The sequence below is a fragment of the Temnothorax longispinosus genome, chromosome 9 (assembly GCF_030848805.1).
Source record: "Temnothorax longispinosus isolate EJ_2023e chromosome 9, Tlon_JGU_v1, whole genome shotgun sequence".
Classification (NCBI taxonomy): domain Eukaryota; kingdom Metazoa; phylum Arthropoda; class Insecta; order Hymenoptera; family Formicidae; genus Temnothorax; species Temnothorax longispinosus.
This window is the reverse complement of record NC_092366.1, coordinates 202,966-209,790: the sequence shown is the minus strand read 5'-3', so window position 1 is coordinate 209,790 and position 6,825 is coordinate 202,966. Positions and strand designations below refer to the sequence as shown.

At 36.0% G+C, this 6,825-nt stretch overlaps 1 pseudogene; it reads right to left on the bottom strand.

Moving 5' to 3' along the window:
• Positions 1 to 4,410: 4,410 nt before the first annotated feature.
• Positions 4,411 to 6,561, bottom strand: LOC139819066 (exosome complex exonuclease RRP42-like; annotated as a pseudogene).
• Positions 6,562 to 6,825: the final 264 nt, after the last annotated feature.

Below are 6,825 nucleotides of genomic sequence, written 5' to 3'. Positions count from 1 at the left end.
TCAGTCAGAAGAGACGAGGACCGAGGACGCGCCTGTCCAGGTCCAGGTCGCCAACCCGCATCGGTCTCCCCAGACAGAATTAAACCATCGCATTAATCGCGGCCTCTCCAACATAATCATCGCGATTTTCGTTACTTTCGCGATTGACTCGTCATAAGCGATAGCGATCGTCACATTTCTTCAACAACATAGCAAACGTTTTACGCCAAAGACCAATTTACGCTTCCTATGCAGTATGCGTATAGAAAATTAGGATGTTCGAACGAAATGTGTGTGTGTGTGTTCCCCTGATTTTACATAATTATTTTTAATTACGTATAATTTCTATCGTCCGGATAAAACAATCAAGAATAAAACAAATTACTTCTCTTCGTACGAGACATAGTTCATAATGCATATAAAAGCTAACGTGGAATAGGAAAATTCTCTTTTTTTACGTGTACTGAAGAACCAATGGGGCAAAGCCGTACAAAAAAGAGGGGAAAAAAGAAAGAAAGAATCGGAACGTGAGGTGTAACGTATCGAACTGCATGTTGAAGTTGCCGGGAGCGAGCTCGAAAAAAATTCACGCGGAATAACTCGAGGCAGAAAAAGTGAACAAAAAAATATCCATAAAAATGCGCAACCGCACGTATAATCCGGATGAAGCTTAGTATCGTAGCGAATGGGCGTAGCGCCGCCCACTGGAATCGTTGAAAAGACTGGAAATTGGTAGATGGAGATGAGTAGATGACGATGATTACATAGGGCAGAAACAAAATTGTCCGAATTCGAAAATTGGGACATTAATGTGGAACGTCACATTACGCTTATTAATAAAACTCGTATAGTTTTTACCACAAAAGTTACAAACGAGTAGTCTTTTTTTTTTTTAATTTGAATTTTGCGATGTTAGTGCAACAAAGCACTAAATATTTAAATCTCGTTTGAATTTTTGAATTAAATCTATATATAAAGGTGTCCTGAGAGAGATGAATGACCTGATGAATGACCTCACGAACTAAAAACCGGTATATAAATTCGGTAACGTAGAAAAAATATAAATTTTTCGACGACTAGGGGTATAGAAAAGACTGAAAAATATAATAAAATTAGAAATAGATAGATATCTCCAAATTTGCGGAAGTTAATATGTTCAGAGTATTCTAAAATGTCGAAATATTGCATTAAAATCGCATGTCCGTACGTATATATGTGTATGTGCAGATTTGATGTCCGTGTTTACTCTAACTTCCGCAAATTTGAAGATATCGATCTATTTCTAATTTTATTATATTTCTCAGTCTTTTCTACCCCTATTTCATATATAATTTTTTCAGATTTGGTTGATTAGACCCAGCTTTATACGCGATCAAATATCCATAATTTTGATCGCATATAAAGCTAAGTCTAATCAACCGAATTTAAAAGAATTTTATATGAAATAGGGGTAGAAAAGACTGAAAAATATAATAAAATTAGAAATAGATAGATATCTCCAAATTTGCGGAAGTTAATATGTTCAGAGTATTCTAAAATGTCGAAATATTGCATTAAAATCGCATGTCCGTACGTATATATGTGTATGTGCAGATTTGATGTCCGTGTTTACTCTAACTTCCGCAAATTTGAAGATATCGATCTATTTCTAATTTTATTATATTTCTCAGTCTTTTCTACCCCTATTTCATATATAATTTTTTCAGATTTGGTTGATTAGACCCAGCTTTATACGCGATCAAATATCCATAATTTTGATCGCATATAAAGCTAAGCATATAAATCGCATATAAGCTATTTCTATTCGTGTTTTTGTTTCTAACGTGGAGATTCTCGGATGACCACCGCGCCAATGCAAATTATATATAAAGGAAAGTCCCCTGTATATATTATGAGACAGGATCCTAAGTTTTATACTTGGAATATTGTGGCGACATCGGTAGATAGTAGAAGGCGGTTTATGAAAGTCAGAAATCATTTGGCGCTCGATTTTTACGGCACGCGCGCGCTTTATCATGTTAAATAAACGGAAGGACGTACGTGTTAGTAACAAAATCGAGATATTTCAATAACGCAGAGTATAAACTAAACAGTCCTTTTCGAATCATCTCTATATCTTGGGTGGTAGCCCATAGATACTTGCGATAAACGATAAGGAAAACTTTCTCGCGCCAAGCCAGCGACCCATGGTCTTGACCTACTTTCGACGAGCAGCTGTACATTATTGATTTTCTTTCTAAATGGCCTTGACCTAGATCACCGATGCCGGCGCGCGGCGTGCACGACAACGCATTAAAGAAATTTCGAGAAATACGTTTATTTTAACATCGCTACGTACCCTTTAATGCGAATCATGCTATCTCGAACAAAATTAGACGCTAAAGAGTTCGTCGCATTTCGGAGTTTTTTTTTTTCTCCAACTACCGCGCCCGATGTCATTCAGCGTTATTTCTTTCTCGTTCGCTAACATTATGCAACAGCTTTCTAAAATTCTTTATCGTCTATAATTTTATTTGAAAGAGAGCATGCTTTGTCTGAAGAGGATATATCAATGTAAATATAACGGCACTTTTTAACAATTGTTTAATTCCGTACGCTGATGATTTAGGAAACTCCGTTCTTCTCGCCAGTTACCTTTATTCAGTAACGTTTCGAAATTTTTTATTCTTAAATTTTTGGTAGGTGTGTCATTTATTAGCACTAACATTGTATATAATGTTAATATTTTCTTTGTATTTTTATTAATCGTAAGTTCGATGAAATCACTAACAGGGTATAACATATTTCAAATAAATAAAAATGCATACTGTTCATATACCGACAAAATTGATTAATTGGGCGAAAGTTGTCTCGCTTATAAAATAGTATTTGTAATATTTAATTTGTATTTATTAATTAATAAAACAGATTGTATGTTAAAATATTTAAAGAACACTTTGTTGTTTGAAGAAAACATGTTCATACATTACAGTCGATCCCAATTTGTTATATGTATTGCTAATCTTGCAAAATATGTTGCTATATTTTACGTGCGCGTGAATTCTACATATGTGCATATCGCTGTGCACTTGTGTCTTTTAATAAGCAAGGGTTATTATTAAATACATTAGTAATTTAGTAAACAATACAATATTAATATTAAATTATTATTAAGTAATAGCGAGAAATATATTATGTATTCGGTATTCGTCGAGACGCTTGAAAGATCATAAAAATTATGAAAAAATGTTTGAGTTGTGAGAAAAGCGAGAATCGCGAGTTTAATTGGAGTCGTCTGTAATTCCTCAGAAATCGCTCCTGTTACGCGGGAAGCATGAAGAGCAAGGAAGTTGCAGGAGCCAGGAGGTATTCGAACAGCGCGTAGCGGCAAAACGAGTTTGCAGTCGTTTGTAATTCCTCAGAAATCGCTCCCGTTACGCGGGAAGCATGATGAGCAAGGAAGTTGCAGGAGATATTCCGGCAGCGCGCGCGGCACGCCTACCCCCACTTATTATCCACCGCCGTCGGAATGGCGCGCGGTACGGATCCCCAGTCCAGCCGACCACGACGGCCAATCAGAGCGCTGGCGGGTATGCACAGAAGGGGCAGTAGGCTCCCGCGCTCTGACCAATAGCAGCGTTGAGTTCGCGGAGGCAATGTGGGGAGGCAACACCCTCGCTCAGAATACCTCCGTAAACCTCCTTGCCTAACATGCTAGCCTGATACTTTTGTCGATTTAAACGGAGGTTTCGACACCGAGAATCGCCATTTTCGCCTAACCTTTTAATAGAATATGTACTTTTAACAATTTTTATTATGTTTTGTGCATCTCACGCGTAATCAAATCCAGCTTTTTCTCTAATTATAAACCGACATTAAAATACACATTTTGTTGAATTATTGTTCTTTTTATTAATTATATTCGTTTTAATTCCAAATAATTCCCACGATAAAACGTAAGCAAAGAAAGATAATCCATAACGCACATTTTTCTCGAAATTGTATCTTACAATACAAAATAACATTATAATGCAAATAACTTGTTAGCTAATTTATTTGTTTAATTAATACGCAATTATTGACTAATAAAAGCATCATATTAATGTATACATATTTTTCGAAAATCGTTCAGTACCGCGCATTAGAATTCAGAGCTTCTTATTTTCGTTATATAGCATTTTGCAAGTGTATTCTAAAATCGTTTATCGTTTAATTCTTAGAAAAAAATATCGTGCATTAAAATATAGATATACATACATATGTACATGTATATTGTATTAAATTAATTTTTATTTCAAGATTTGATTAAAATTTCGTCCGGTAAAAACAGATCAATTTGTAGAGGCCCTCCACCACCACCGCCAACTTTAATTGACGGTCCTCTTTTCTTTAGATGTGTACTTTTCTATTATTTACTATTTTATTGCTATGGAATTTACAATATATAACATATAGCATGTACAATTTCTTTATTACAATTTAAAATTTACAATTTGTTTTACATCAAAAAGTAGCGTTAGACCACACTGCCCCCCCCTAAAAATAACACAGTTGCACCGTAACATTAGCAGTTATATAAATAACGAGAAATACTGCGCAACTTAACAAGTCCACAATTAAGAATCTAAAAAAAATATATTTGTATCTTCTGAAGTCCATGACAACGTCCACGCGCGCGTTATTATCTAAGAAAGCCAAATATAGGTTTCGTTTGGCCGAGCTTATTTTCCTCCTCCAATCCTTTCATAAGTGTTTCGTTTAGCTTGAGACCGATATCCTTTTCAACCTGTAAAATCAAATTCAAAGGCAAATCCTGAATAGTTGGCCTTCAACCACAGCGTGTAATAATCAATATATACAGGGACTGTTATATCACCTGCAACATCTTAATCAAGATACTAGGCAGCAAGCTACCGTATCCCAGCTTGACCACGGATGTCACCTTGCCGTTTGGCATCACGGACATGAGGATACTAGCCGCACTGTAAGATTCTTCTTCCAACGTTGGATCTATCACGAAATTGTCTCCAATCTGTTAGAAAAAAGGTATATTTTCAGCGTAGCAATTAACATTTTTATTAATTTAACACTGAATCTTAATTGCCGAAAATGTACAAAGTAATTAATAAAAAGTTACAAAAATAAGAAAAAATCGTATCTTTTTTTTATAGAAAACGTAATCTGCTACCATATCAACTCATTTATTTTACAATAATGATTAAAGATTATTGCATACCTTGCATACTGTTACTACCAACGGATAATTCGTGACATCCAGTTTGATACAGTCGTAAGGATCGTCCGACACCTGAATATCCGGCTCGCCACCATCGAACATTGCTGTGATCACCCTCGGAATTTCAGTATTGTACAACGGCGCCTTCACCGCAGCATCCACAGCGTCGAATAGATTTCCGCCGCACTGAAAAATCTGGAAAGGTGAAGGAGCAATGAAGCAGACTTCTAAGCGCGGTCGTATCCAGTCGTATCGTCCGGTAGTACTTACCAAGATATCCACGTACATTTTCCAACACTTCTTATGAGGTATTATACACAGCTGTTTCAAATCGAAGGCATCTGGCGTCTGATAAGCCATGGAAAGGACGTTACTTATCTCGGTCGCCAAATCGCCCCCGCCTTTGCCTTCGAATGCCAGTGTAGCGTTAGTGGAGCTGGAAAAGACATTCAAGTCAAGACAATCAGTAAGTCACTCAACGTTAATCGAGAATCCGAGCCTAAGATGCATACGTACCAGTCTACGAAAAAGTCTAATTTGCCCTCATTTGGTCTTTTGGCATACGGCGTATGGCTATGGCGTGTCGATCTCCAGTTTCACGCAGACCAATACATCCGTGATGTTGCCTGATCCATGCGAGTGCTTCATCAACCTGGTTTCGATCTCAATAGAACGATGCTGATACCTCTGGATCGACCGTCATTTCTTAGATCGAGCTGAAATTAACAAATTAATTGTTACAATGTATAAGATACTCAATAAGTAAAATGTTAGCAATATGCTGGTTAGATTCGAGCAGAACAGATTGACAATACAACTACATTAAGCTTATATTCTGCCAGAAACCATTTATCATTTTGTAATCATTTAACCCTTTCGAGACTCCAGATACACATATATGTACCATCAAGTTTAAATTCAGGACTATAAAGTTTAAAACAAAAATAAAAAACTTTTTAATTTAAATTTTGTAAATATCCTTTTTATACATGTCTAATGGTTCATATAAGTACGAAAAAATACTAATGCATATAAAATACTGTGCATATAAAAACACAAAAATCGGCAAGCAATGCACGTGTTGTTGTTGTTGACGGATATACTCACGTCGACTCCATGAATAATAAACGTCTTCCCGCCCAAACTCAAGGGAGTCTCGGCCATCTCGCAGAAACCGACTTTCTCGATATAACGTCTATTCTAACTCGAGAAACACGAAACACGATCATGAATGTCGAGTACTTGTTATGTTTATACTGCTGTAACAGGGCAACGTAACCTCACTTTTAGGGAAACTCACATCAGCGTGAGTCGATTCTCGCAATCGCAGCGACAACGAGCGACCGCGTTTGGTCCGTTCATTTCGAATTATATAATTCGATGTGCCCAATTAAATATTTATCTTTAAATATTTAATTCTTATCTATCTAAAAATCTTTCTCTAGGCAGAAAATTAATAATTCTATTCGTATTAATAAAATGATATTATCGACAAATTAATCGCGGATTTAACTTAATTAATAAAAAAATACCTGAGGGATATATAGGACACGTTAATTATCAATTACAATGATTATAATATAAGGACAATTTATTACTAATGACATTTTTTAACATCGTGTTTCTCATTT